The sequence below is a fragment of the Medicago sativa genome, chromosome 2, assembly GCF_051527215.1.
Source record: "Medicago sativa cultivar Bolivia chromosome 2, Bolivia_mono, whole genome shotgun sequence".
Classification (NCBI taxonomy): Eukaryota; Viridiplantae; Streptophyta; class Magnoliopsida; order Fabales; family Fabaceae; genus Medicago; species Medicago sativa.
Window position 1 is genome coordinate 80,818,182 of NC_140750.1, and position 13,137 is coordinate 80,831,318.

Consider the following 13,137-nt stretch of genomic DNA (forward strand, 5'->3'; position numbering starts at 1 on the left):
ACATATTATAAGTAGAATTTTGCTCTTTACCCAAACAGTTTTGTTCACTCCCAAAGTAAAAGTCGAAAATGCCCCTACGCAACTTAACTTGCGCTAGTGCATTCTGTATGTATGTTAAGTCGCGTTACGTTACTTAACATGCGTCAGTGTATCACGAACGTGACTTAAGTCACGCCCAACTACAACACTAGCGCAAGTTAACTTGAGTACGTTGGGTAGAAATTGATTTTATTCTATACTAATTCATTATTATTCGAAATTATAAATAAATTTGAAATTAATAAAATAAATGCAAAAATAAATACGAATAGTAAATAGAACTCTCATTTTATTAATATTATTCAAATATTACAATAAGCAATACAAATATTTTATTCCAATTAACTAACATACTTAATATTTATTTTGACCCTCTTCGGTATATGCGAATAGCTTTTGGTGGAAAATAGTGATTCATCTTGTTGGGGAAAACGACATCAAGACCCCTTGAGGTAAATTTATATTTGGTTCCTTTTATACCCCCATGATGATTCTTTTTACCCACGGTAAAAAGATTTTGGGAGTAAAAGGAAGCAAATCGAAATTTACCTCAAGGGATGATGCCCTTTTCCCCAACCTAATGGACCACTATTTCCCCCAAAAGCCACTGGTATTTACCTAAGGGGGCTTAGAGACTAAAGAAGCCTAGAGACTAAAGAAGAAAATAATAAGAAGATAAATAGGGGGGGAGAGATAATGTGAGGAAAAGAGGATGGTTGGGAGGGTATTTATAGGTGGTTTAAGGTCCAAAAACGTGCGAAAGACTCAAAAAAAAAAACGTGTAAAAAACAATCAAAACCATTGACCACCGTCCAAGAAACGTTTGTGCTTCAGTTTTTAGCACCGGCCAACTAGCGCAAGTTAACTTGCGCACAACTTATAAGGTGCGTGACTTAACATGAGCACCGATTATAAGGTGCGTGAGTTAACTTGCGCATACCTTATAAGGTGCGTGACTTAAGTCACGCTAGTTAAGTAACGCTAGTTAAGTGCGCATACCTTAGAAGAAAATTCGAATAAATATTGCGAGAGCGTGAATTTGAATAAATATTGCAACATCGTGAATTCAAATAAATATTGCGACAGCGTGAATTCAAATAAATATTGTGATAGCGTGAATTCGAATAAATATTGCGTATCGAATAAGTAAATTATAATAAGTACACAACATTAATTCAAATAAAAATGGCGTATTGAATAAATAAATTCGATAAGTACACAACATTAATTCTTAGACAATTTTATTTAGATATAATTTCATCTACGTTACATTACATTGTGGTATCATTACATTACATTACGTAAAAGACATGTACGTCAACTATCATTACATTACATTCGGAAATGTACCTTCCAACTACAACAATTATCTTACCTCTGAATGGGGTCAATTCAAACTAGCTAAAAAGCAGGACTCCGGCATTCGTCCAGAAGTGTTATTGTTCCATTCCAAATGTTAAATTCTTGTTGGTCTTGGTTTTAAATGATAGTATCTAAGTGCCAACGGAATGAGGTCCAGACCTTGACACTTCGATACCATCATTTAAACGAAGCCAACAAGAAATTAACATTTAGAATGGAACAAAAACACTCCCGGGCGAATGCCGGTGTCCTGCCATTTAACTAGTTTGAATTACCCCATCCAGAGGAAGACAATTGTTGTAGTTGGAATGTGCATTCCAACTACAACAAATGTCTTACCTCTGAAATGGGGCAAATTCAAACTTGCCAAATAACAGGACTCAAGCATTTCAATCAACGTTCATGTTTTCCTTTGAAAAGAATAAATTTTGTTAGGCTTGATTTAGATGAATGTATTCCAGTGCCACCGAAATGAGGTCCATTCCTTGACACTTAATACCTTCATCTAAACCAGCCAAACAAAAATTTAATCTTTTCAAAGGAAAAACATGAACGCTGAGCGAAATGCTTGAGTCCTCGCCATTTGGCAAGTTTGAATTACCCCATTTCAGAGGTAAGACAAATGTTGTAGTTGGAATGCACCTTACCCTAACTAATGACGATCTTCTGGCGGAATCAAGCTGTTGATGATATCTTCAGTTGATCTCAGCAACGTCACCCACATATCGATCCACTGGAACTTGGTGTGCTCCCAAAACATGCTCGTCACGTTTTCGTCGTTCTTTAACTCCACCCAAGTGAATGATACTCTCCCCTCGTCGAGCTTTGGACGTTTATACAAAATATTTTGCACCCTCCTTGTGTCTTTGAGGTTGACTCCTTGGTAGAATTCATTCAGTTGATCCTTGAGACCTCTTAACGTTACATCAAGGCACCGAACCTTCAACCTCTGAGCTTCTCCGCCGTTGAATTTTGCATGAACGTCGATCCACCCGGCCATTGCTTCAAATCTACACAATTATAAATTAAACACAATCAATGAAAAACTCATTCAAACATTTCATCAAACACTTGGAGTGCAAAATATACATAAACCCTAAAAATGGTAACTACAACATAAACATGCAAAGATCAAAATAATTAAGCAATATTACTCATTTGCATGTAACATTGTATCATATATTGCAAAAAACAAAATAACCAAAAATTAAACAAACCCTAAATCTAAAAAAATCTAATCTAAGTGTAAAAAATCTAACATAATCATGCAAACATCATAAGAATTACGCACTATAAGTCATTTGCATGTAGCATTCTATCATTTCTTGCAAAAAAAATAAAAATTTTAACAAAACAATAAACCTAAAAAATCCTAGATTAAGTGAAATTTTTTATCATACCAACATAGTTTAAGTGAAAGCTTACTTGTTGTTGTTGTTGTAGTGTTATTTGATTTGAAGTTGAAGGAATTTTGGAGTTTGGTAATTTGAAAGAAAATTGAGATTTGTGTGTGTTGTTTGGTGAAAATGAGGCAGAATGTGGTTTTGCCTGGCTGATAACAGCACGCTACGCGGCGCAACTTAAGTCACGTAAACATTACAACTAGCGTAAGTTAACTTACGTATCGCATGTTAACATGCATAGGGGTATATTTGTATTTTACTTTGGGAGTGAGCAAAACTGTTTGGGTAAAGAGCAGAATTCTTATAAGTAATCTTTAAAAAGTTCCTCAAGTGAAGGGAGATGTCCTTTCTTTGTGTGAAGTGTATCTATCAAGATTTAATTTATTTTTTAGAAGTTAAATTAGTTCACTCAAATTATTATCGAGGAGAATTGAACATGAAACCTTAAGGATAAACACACTCTCAGGTCCTAAGTCAATACCATCAAGTTAACCCCAATGTGTTTGCAAGATTTAATATGTTAATAAGGAGAGCTTTGGAGTTGGGGAAGTACCTTAAGGTGAGTTTACCAAATTTATTTCTAGGAATAACATTGCTTGAAATATAAATATGTGAATTTTTTTTTGAAGGATAAATATGTGAATTTTATTCTAAGGTATTTAGAAAAAAGATGTTTGGTTAACATCATAATATTCCAAGGAACCTTAAAAATATGGATTATAATAGGTAATTACATATGAATTTATTCTCATCTTCATGGGAACTTTATTCCCACCTTTTTCTTTGAGAACATTTTTCTATTCCCATGAACATTTTATACCTAGGAATAAAATTTAGTAAACTTGTAACAAACACGGGCATGCATATTTCTATCATTATATTCTCAGGTAAAGCTGTAAAAAATGGGTCGGTCTAATGGTCCGGCCCATCAGCCCACATTTGTGGACCGGGCCTAAAAATTGGCCTAAAAATACACTCGGGCTTTTTTGGCCCATACAAAAATGGGGTCGGGACGGGATGGCCCATCGGGATTCGGGGCGGCCCATTATTACAATTTAATTTGATTTTTGTTAAAAAAATAGTATATTTTTGAAAAAAGTTATCAACTATTTTAAAATTTATTAATAAAAAATATTTAAAAATAAACTTAATAAAAATGAATGAATTTAGTTTAAAGTTTATAAATTATTAATTTGATTTAATTGAATGAATAATATAGAGTTTCATTAATATTCAATGTTAATGTCAAAATTATTTTCACTTTTATGTCTATCAAATCATATTTTAGCAAAAAATAGTGGTGAGTGACTAATATATAAAAAATACATAAGAAAGAGTGAATAAATTTTAAAAGTAAAAAATAAACGGGTCGGGACGGACTGGCCCATGGCCCACACAGGCCGGACCGGGCTCTAGAATCTGTGGCCCAATTATAATTGGGTTGGACCGGTCCGGCCCATTTATGTAGTTTGGCCTCTCGGGCCCGGGCCGGGCTTGGCTGGGGCAGCCCATTTGACACCTTTATTCCCAAAAATCTATGAATGTAACTTGAAACAAACGCACCTAGTTTTAAATTTGATATCGGCGACGAACGTTTACAATAAAGCTGGTTTAATATTTTTATTATAAAGGTACATTTGTTGTTGTTTGAAATGATGTTAGTTGGCAGGGACATGCATTATTATATGCAGGGGTCGGGTTCGAACTCCGGACACCCCACTTATTCACCTTAAAAAAAGTGAATTCTAACTACTAGGCTACTTCACAAAAAATAAATAAATAAAAAGAAATGATGTTAGATTTGGAGGTTAACTTTTGCAAGAGATTATTTGTGGGGTTAAATATTTCCTCAAAGGTAGCATAAGAAGAGTCTAACTTTCTAAATTGCAAGTTCGAGGAGAATGAAAATATAGTACATGATGATTGAGGTGGTGAAGTCAAGATTGTCAAGGTGGAAGAATAAACAGTTGTTCGTTGAATGTTGTGTGGTCACAATAAAATTAGTTTTGTTTACTTTTTCTAGTATACTATCTATTTTTTTCAAGACTAAACAATGTATCATTTCTAAACTAGAGTCTCTTTGACAAGTGCTCCTTTTTGTTTTCAGAAAAATTATCCATGTTTTCTTTTGCTAAACTAGTTACAAACCCGTGCTTCGCACGGGGTGGATTACTTTTTTTCGGATAATTTTATTTGCAAAGACATATTTGTTAACGCTTAAAAGTAAACTGATTCTAAATATATATATTACATGCATATAAATATAAATTCTCACAATTAAATCCATTTAATCATATTTGACATCTTTGTCAAGAAAAGTATAAATCTCACATTCTTTGAACAGATTTGGAAACAATTTACCTTAATCATACATCCTTCCCCGATAACACTATCAGTGATATCAGCATCAAGCATCTTCGACGGAGGCAAATATCGCGGTTGAGTGTAAATTGGAAATGATCGATCATAGAAAAACATGGTTCTTTTGCAGAATTTTTAGCCAAAGTCCATGACATTATATTGATTATAGCACATAAGGCTGGTTTTTATTTGATTTACACACATGGAAGAGGAAGGAAAGAACCAATAGCAATGTTTGTGGCAATGTAAACAAACTCAACAGACATGTTTATCTTTAAAATTGAGATTTTCTCGGTTTGTGCTATATTATGAAATAAATGACATCTTGAAATTAAGATAGACATAACTGAGATATTGTTAGATAATATCAAATATACCCTGATTTCAAGGTTTTATTATCACCAATCCTGCTTTACTTTTTAAGCTTTTGGAGGATAAAAAATTAAACTCTATGATTTTATCTCATTCTGCTCTTAATTGGCGATAACGTGAGATTCACATTTTTGTATGATTTTTATATGATGCGAGCTCAAAGTTAAGAGATACAACTACACATTTAAGAATAATTTCATGTTATTGTACTAAACATAGACATATTTTTCAAGCATCCAAGGAGTAAGTTTTCGTTAATTAATGGCTAAATCAAAATGTTTGTTCACGAAACAACTCTAACATGCACAAAGATGGTGAATCAGTCCAAAAGATATTGGCATAGATGAACAATATTTGCAGCATCACTTGAAACATAAAGACACAGCTAGGCTTTAGATAACTATTTATTCATTCTTTTGGTGCAAGCAGCATATTGAACATGGAGTTTTGCACACAAGGATGCAATGAATGATAAACTTTTTTATTTTCTCTTTCAAATATGTCTTTAGTTCCTGTAAATATATCACCCTTCTGGATTTAGCCTAAAAAAAAATACAGGTTTAATTAATAAACATAGTATAACTTTCCAATGGATCTAATGTTGTAGGAGTGAAACAAAATCTCTAGATTTACACTATCCAATTGTTGATAGTTAAGCTATCCTTGCAAACAATTTGTCTCACACTTGCTTGTTTCATGTTTTTCAATCATTATAGTATCAAATTCGATATGTCTTCTTCATTTGAAAAATTTAAGAGCAAAACTTAGTGTGGCAGCATAGTGAGAATATATTCCCTCAATTTTGGAGGGCAAACAGGTCTTTCTTTTGGATTTTGTATCATGATCCTGACGTATAAGTGTAACTTGTTTGAGCTCCAATCTTAAGCTCAACAATTTTCGCTGTAACAAATATATTAAGAAAAACTTATCAGATATTCAAAGTAGTCTACTAAGCTAAGATGCAAAAACAGGGTAACAAAAGTAAATATATAAATATCAAGCACACCTGTAAGAAATCCTATGACAGGTATACGTTCCAAAACTTTCTCCGTGCTTTCGAGTTTTCGCCTGAAAAATTAGGCAGGCTTTCAGTATTATTTCTTTTCCTACTTAGAAGTCGCATATTGCAAAATGTGAGGTTTACAAAAAGTGAAAGGAAGCATTAAAGATGTGAGAGCAGAATGTGAAATATTTTTCCTATGAGCATATTAATGAGATAAAATATGAGCATATTAATTACTTTCAGTGAAAAATCCAACGTATAAATAAGGTGTTGCGGCCTATGGCAGATGTGTGGTGGATATAACAGGCATTGCAGATGCAGCCTACGGAAGAGATGGCACACAATCCGCCATGTCATAATGATATAGCGTTACATGGCAACAATTCAACAACACTGAAACTTAAAAAACCACAGCCATAATCTCTGAAATTATCACTAGTGCAAACCAAAACAATTCATTTCAGACAGTGTTGTTAAATAGCGGCTGTGGTGGCGTGATAGCCGTAATAACATAGCAGAATTTGAACAAATCCCTATTATTTTGTGATAGGTTATTTAGTAGAAAGTGATGTCAAGTAGGGGCTAAAGTGGTACATTAGCTGTGTAGCATAACAGAAAGTAATTCGACGCCAGAAACTGTCTATAATAAAAACTCAGCCTTATCTTTCATAATAAAAACCAGAACTAATGTCATATATTCTAGAAATGTGTTCATCTATATCATGTATTTACACCAAAACTATAGTAAAAGACATTGCAAGAACTTTGTTTAACCAAGATTGATTCATCAGGATGTATAATGACTTGTGAAGCCTTATATAGCTCTAAAACAGCACTAACATTATGAAGGATATATTTAGAGATGTTAGAAACACTAAAACCTCAAAATAAGCTCAACTGTATAAAAGTTTAGAGTAAAACTTATCAACTCAACAATATAGCAGACAACTTAAGCATTATTACCTATTATATATTTAGAGAAGTTAGAACCACCAAAAGTATCCTATATGACCTGTACATAATCCAAAGAGTATCAAAATTATTGTTTCAGCTGTAAAATGTAGAAAGGAGGAAATTAGTTGCACTGCAGAAGGCAAGGAAAACATAGAAAAGATCTTCCCCAACCAAAACTAAATAAACCTTTGAAGAATACCATATATAATGAAAGATAATCAATGATTGATTTTGTTTCAAAGCAAATTTCAAGTCACACCAAAGAGAGGAGTGAATCAACCAAATTTTAACTCACAAGATTTCTCGACGATGGTTCCTAAAGCAGAACATAGTTAGCATTTATTGTAATCAACCAAATTTTCTGAAATATAAGTTTTGATCCAAAATTCTAACCTTCATTGCCTGCATCAATATTTTCAAGTGCATGAATTTGCTTTGATTCTTCGCTATGCTTCACCTTCATCTTTTTATCTTTCTTATTGTTAAGATTCTTTTTCTTTTTATAGCCACAAAATGGAATAATAGCAAAACGGCTGCTTGGATAATCCTCAAATTTACGACGATATCAGCTTTGAACAAAAAGAAATGTGCAAAAAGCAAGTCGAAATCAAATAGTAATAATTTGTTCAAAACATGAAAACCATGCTAAACCTGGTGAAGAAATATTACCACAAAAGCAAAAAGTAGCCAGATTGTTAGATTTGATCCACCAGTAGCAACCACAAAACTGGCGTATATAACCTTCAACAATATCAAATATAGACTTAGCTAGATGAATCATTGCAGTATAAGCAATAGAAAAGTATAAATTATAGAGACAGAACGAAAGGGAGTTACAATTTCAGAGATAGTGTGGAGAGGAACATAAGACAGACACACAGACTCCGATTAAGGCCGTGACCTTGAGCTTGAAAACTGCAAAATCAAAATAGTTGTTGATGAAAGTGAACCACCAAGTTGATGTGTAAGGAAGAAAAATGAATCAAAAATTAAAATATGCGCAAGAAGCACCATAGTTCAACCCATATCCATTGGATAGGATTTATTAATGTTACACGTTCTAATGATTTATAGAAAGTAAATGATTTACGCAATATACTATAGTTATTGGTGATATGTTGTCTAGAAGTAAAGAGGGTAGTCCAACTAGTAGGACTCTTGTACAAATTGGTCGCTTTTTACTTATGGATTTGCAAGTGAAGTGCATCATCTTATCAAGAGAAGGTGTAGAGAAATTTTATTTATACTTCCTATCTGACATGACACCCTAATACATTTATATACCAAGTGGCCACATCAACAGTTTAATGTGACAATTATTCCCCATGGTCTCATGAAGAACTTCAACATGTCACATTCACACTTTTATATAAATTAACATATTAACATTGTGATGACTTTGTATTTGGATTTTTTTTCTTCATATTAGCCTCTTGCATTGTTAGTTTTAACAATTAAGAGGCTAGAAAAAAGTCAAAAATCTTAGAGTTCAAAACTAATATCAATAACTGTTATGAATTTTTTGGAGAACTAAAGAGATTTCTTACTCAAATATAATATATTAGTGAAATGTATTGAACCAAAATCAACTTCTGTTTGCTTTATATTACCAAAAATAGTTTTCACATGGTTTTGAGAACTTTTAATTCTCACCAGGATGCAAATTGAGCAACATGATTCATTGTATAATTTCATCATTTTGTTGGAGCTGAATTGCTGCCATGGAAGGTTCATAATACAACTTTGTGGCATCTCCTTAACTCCCAAGTTGTCATAAATATTTGAAAGCACTCCTCCATAAGTTGTTTCTAGTGAATTTATCTGAAAACACATGTTACACAAAATCTAAACTAAAATTTTGATTCTAATGAATTAATTTCACATTTCGTAAGCTTTTTATTTATTAATACTTACATAAAACAAATAAGCTTGTGCAACAGTTGGACATATTCATTCCATAAACACTCTCCCATTTAGTAAACTTCTCAACAATGCAACCTGCAATTCCACACCAAAATTGATAGGTGAGACAAACACCGTCTCAATTGGATTAATATAAGGGCAAATAATACAAATAAAATATTTCTAAATGATTGAATGTAATCACATGTGTCAGTGTCAAAGCAATATATACATTCAATCAAAAGTGTCAAAGCTACGTAAATAATCAGTGGTGAGATAATTGTCAGCCAGAATTGTAACCTTGGAAAATGGCTCAGCCACAGAAGTAAAACTCGTCAGTTTTATGGCTGCAATGGCTCCTGCAATTGCTCATTTTCCAGCTCCATCAAGAAAACCAGTTTCTGTGGTCTGGCCTTTGATAGCTCTTGCTATTGTTCCTATTATTGACCCTCCTAAGGTTCATAACAAACAATTTTCAACGACTTTATAAAACATGCATAAATAATGAGACGTATAATATTCTGTATAGCAATAACAAAATGTAACATACCTAGTGCTAAAATGCAGGTGAATGCAGCAAAAAGAAATCTATCCACGGCATTCATGAATTTTTCAAATGCAGAACAACTAAAAAGGACTTCTTGACACTTTGTTATTGCTTCTATTGTTCTAGAAAACCATTTGCTCATAGTTAGTGAAGTGATGGTAATAGGCATTTGAAACAGAAATGAAACTTGTTTGTCACAATGTTAAAACCAAAAAACTAAACATGCACTGAGATTGCAGATCATGTCAATTCAAAAATTGTTATGACATTATGGGTTCAAGACACAATATATCTAGCTAACCAATTAAAGTCCAACAAAGGATGAAAAACATAGCAAAATAACTATGACTAAAACTTGGCAACTATAAGGGAGGACAATGTTTGGTTTTGTTTTAGTGTCTCACCTGATATTTGGTTGAATGGGTGGGAAAGAAATAGCCGAGAATAAACTGCAGAAAAAGAGAGATGTTAGTGTGAGAACATAGATGAGAATGCGACAAAAAGTTGAGAAAAAGTTTCTTAAGGACCTCTACCGCAACAAAACCTGCCAACTGTACAGGGAGTTTTAAAATGATAACCTGGCCATGATGAGCTATGGAAACTGTACAGGGTTCCTAAAACCAAGGTTCTCCATCAATTTCAACAGGAAACTTAGCAAAAGCAAACAATTGTATCTTAATCACTTAGAGCTCGAGAAAGCCCAACCTATATTGACAAAGCAACAGACAGAGGATTTGAGCATCCAGAATTTCATAATTTGAACTCCATAAAACTTAATCTAGACAAAGATATTGTGTCTCATGTCATAGTCAAGACTCACGCATGCCATTTTAAAATTGAAGAGAGCTTAAATACTGGAAATATGAAATAAGGTAGAAGTAACAGACGACAGGCTAGATTACAACTGAGATGTATGAGATTCTGGATCCGTACAGAACATGATTAAATTAAAATAAAAAGCGTTCAAGCTCTATAAAATTACTCATTTTTACATCATTGCATCAGGATCCAGTTCTCATAAAAAAGAGAGCTCATCAAACCCCGTTTCTACATATATCATATATCTCCATTCATGTCGCTCACGTGCATTGAGATCAAAGCCATAAAATAGGTGAAAGGGCACAAAGATGAATTAACTTACAGGAATGGAGAATTTTGTCGAAGCAAAAGAGAAATTTGTAGGTTCATCGATATTTCTCAAAAAGGGCCACCTTTGGATGTCTCTCATATCAAAGGGGCAATAAGATCCATCGCCATTCATTCCCTCCAAAAAGAAATTCATTCCCACCTTTTTTTGAAACAATTTCTTCTAGCAACGATGATAAAAATCTACAAATCACATAAAAACAATCACATTACATAACATATCGACTACCATCTTTTGCAAGGAACCAATGTTACATTAAACAATAATATACAACGAAATATAAGATTAAGATAAATAAGGCACCTAAAATTGAACGAAATTGAAAAACAACATATTTAGCATCAACAAAACTACTATAAAGGTAGTAAAAACTTCAAGAGGAAGAGATTGAGTTCACTATCAAAGATAATGTGTCCATTCTCTCAGATTAAATTAATAGTTAGAACTTCAAAATTCAACCCATAATTTCAGTTTTGAGAAGTCCCTCTCTGTCTCATTAATCATACATTAGAACTATATATAACCTATAATATATTTTCTTTCCCTTATAGTTCCAACCTTATAACATGTACTGCAATATAATGTAGCAGCTTTCAATGACATTTAAGAATAAAAGTATGCACCTTTAGATGATTTACAATCTATGAGTTTAGCAGCCACACCAGGTAGTTTTTTCCAGCTTCTGTCCAACCCACTAACCTGTCATATTCATATTAAGCAAAATAAACCACAAACAACTATACACTCAACAAATCCAAAGTAACTTCCTAACCTTTGCATCACCGATGATCAATTCCATGTGTTGGTTCCCATTGCTGGCAGTAACAATCCATGAATCAAGAACCCTAAACCCAATTTTCCACACATGCAACCTCAATTAACCAAAAAGGGAATGAAGAAAACAAAAATCCTCTCAATTGATCAAAAATTAATCAATCAAACAGGCCAATAGAAGAAGCAGAGAAAAAAAACAAAAACAAACACCATAAAAGAGCAAAATATACCAATAATCTAAACATGCAAGCAGATGAAGGATAAAAAACCAACCTTTGATGAGAAAACGCGACCCCTTGCTCTTCACCGTTTCCTTTCTCCCCGTCAATTTCGTCGTTCTGTTACGCTCTCTCCAACCTCCCTCGTCGCTTTCCCTTTCTCTTACTCTTCCTCACCGGCGCCGCCGTTTTTCGCCGTCACTTTCCCTTTCTCTTACGCAGCTTTTCGCCTTTCCCCCTTCTTCCATTCCCGTTTCTCTCTCCCTTTTCTTTTCTTTTGTTTTTTTTTCTTCTCACATATATATAGGGAAGGGAAGCTCCAATTTTTAATTTACCAAAATGCCCCCCTCAAGGGCAAAATGGTAAAACGCACGGACTATTATTTTCTTATTTAGTTTAGATGCGGATTTTAAGTAGCTCGACATGGGAGATAAGGAGACTTTGGAGAGCACATGTGACGGAAGGAGGTCGATTGAAAGAAGAGCTTTGCTAACAATATATTGAAAAAGTTAAGGATTCAAAAGTAAAAATAATTTATAAGTTGTAATAGAAAAGTTATTTTTTAAACTTTCAATATATTGAATGTATCATTTATAGCCCTTCAAATTCTTTTAAGGAAACATTTTAGATGGTCATTGGTGATTCACATTTTAGATTAGATAAAATAATGATAGATACATTTTAAACACGAAAATCACATATTAGAAGCACAAATATATTTTTTGATAAATAAATAAATGAAATGACAATAGTCATTATAAATTCACAAACACAAATAAAAGAGCCGAAGTTTAAACTCGATCATGACGTTTGTTCAAACAATCTCAATATTTTTATCAGTTTTGTTAAAACTCGTGGACTAGATTACTAGAAACACAAATATTAGTGAAACAATATTTTTTGAATGCAATCGAATAGTAATTAATACTATTTATAAAGTATAAAATTTAACATTACAACTTTAAAATTGTATACATATTAAATGTCTCTTCTACACAAAAAGAAATTATATTGTAAAATATGCATATTTTGTTCATAAAATAATAAAATATACA

At 33.0% G+C, this 13,137-nt stretch overlaps 1 pseudogene across 1 annotated transcript; it reads right to left on the reverse strand.

Moving 5' to 3' along the window:
- Positions 1–5,720: 5,720 nt before the first annotated feature.
- On the reverse strand, positions 5,721–12,395 carry LOC146951342 (uncharacterized; annotated as a pseudogene). The gene is made up of 15 exons (XR_015027873.1): positions 12,138–12,395; positions 11,863–11,935; positions 11,714–11,789; positions 11,085–11,272; positions 10,522–10,557; positions 10,348–10,392; positions 9,947–10,065; positions 9,697–9,848; positions 9,409–9,492; positions 9,148–9,315; positions 8,164–8,409; positions 7,888–8,063; positions 7,504–7,552; positions 6,544–6,605; positions 5,721–6,437 (listed from the first exon to the last, which is right to left on the reverse strand). The product of XR_015027873.1 is annotated as an uncharacterized LOC146951342 (transcript).
- Between the last annotated feature and the right edge of the window lie 742 nt (positions 12,396–13,137).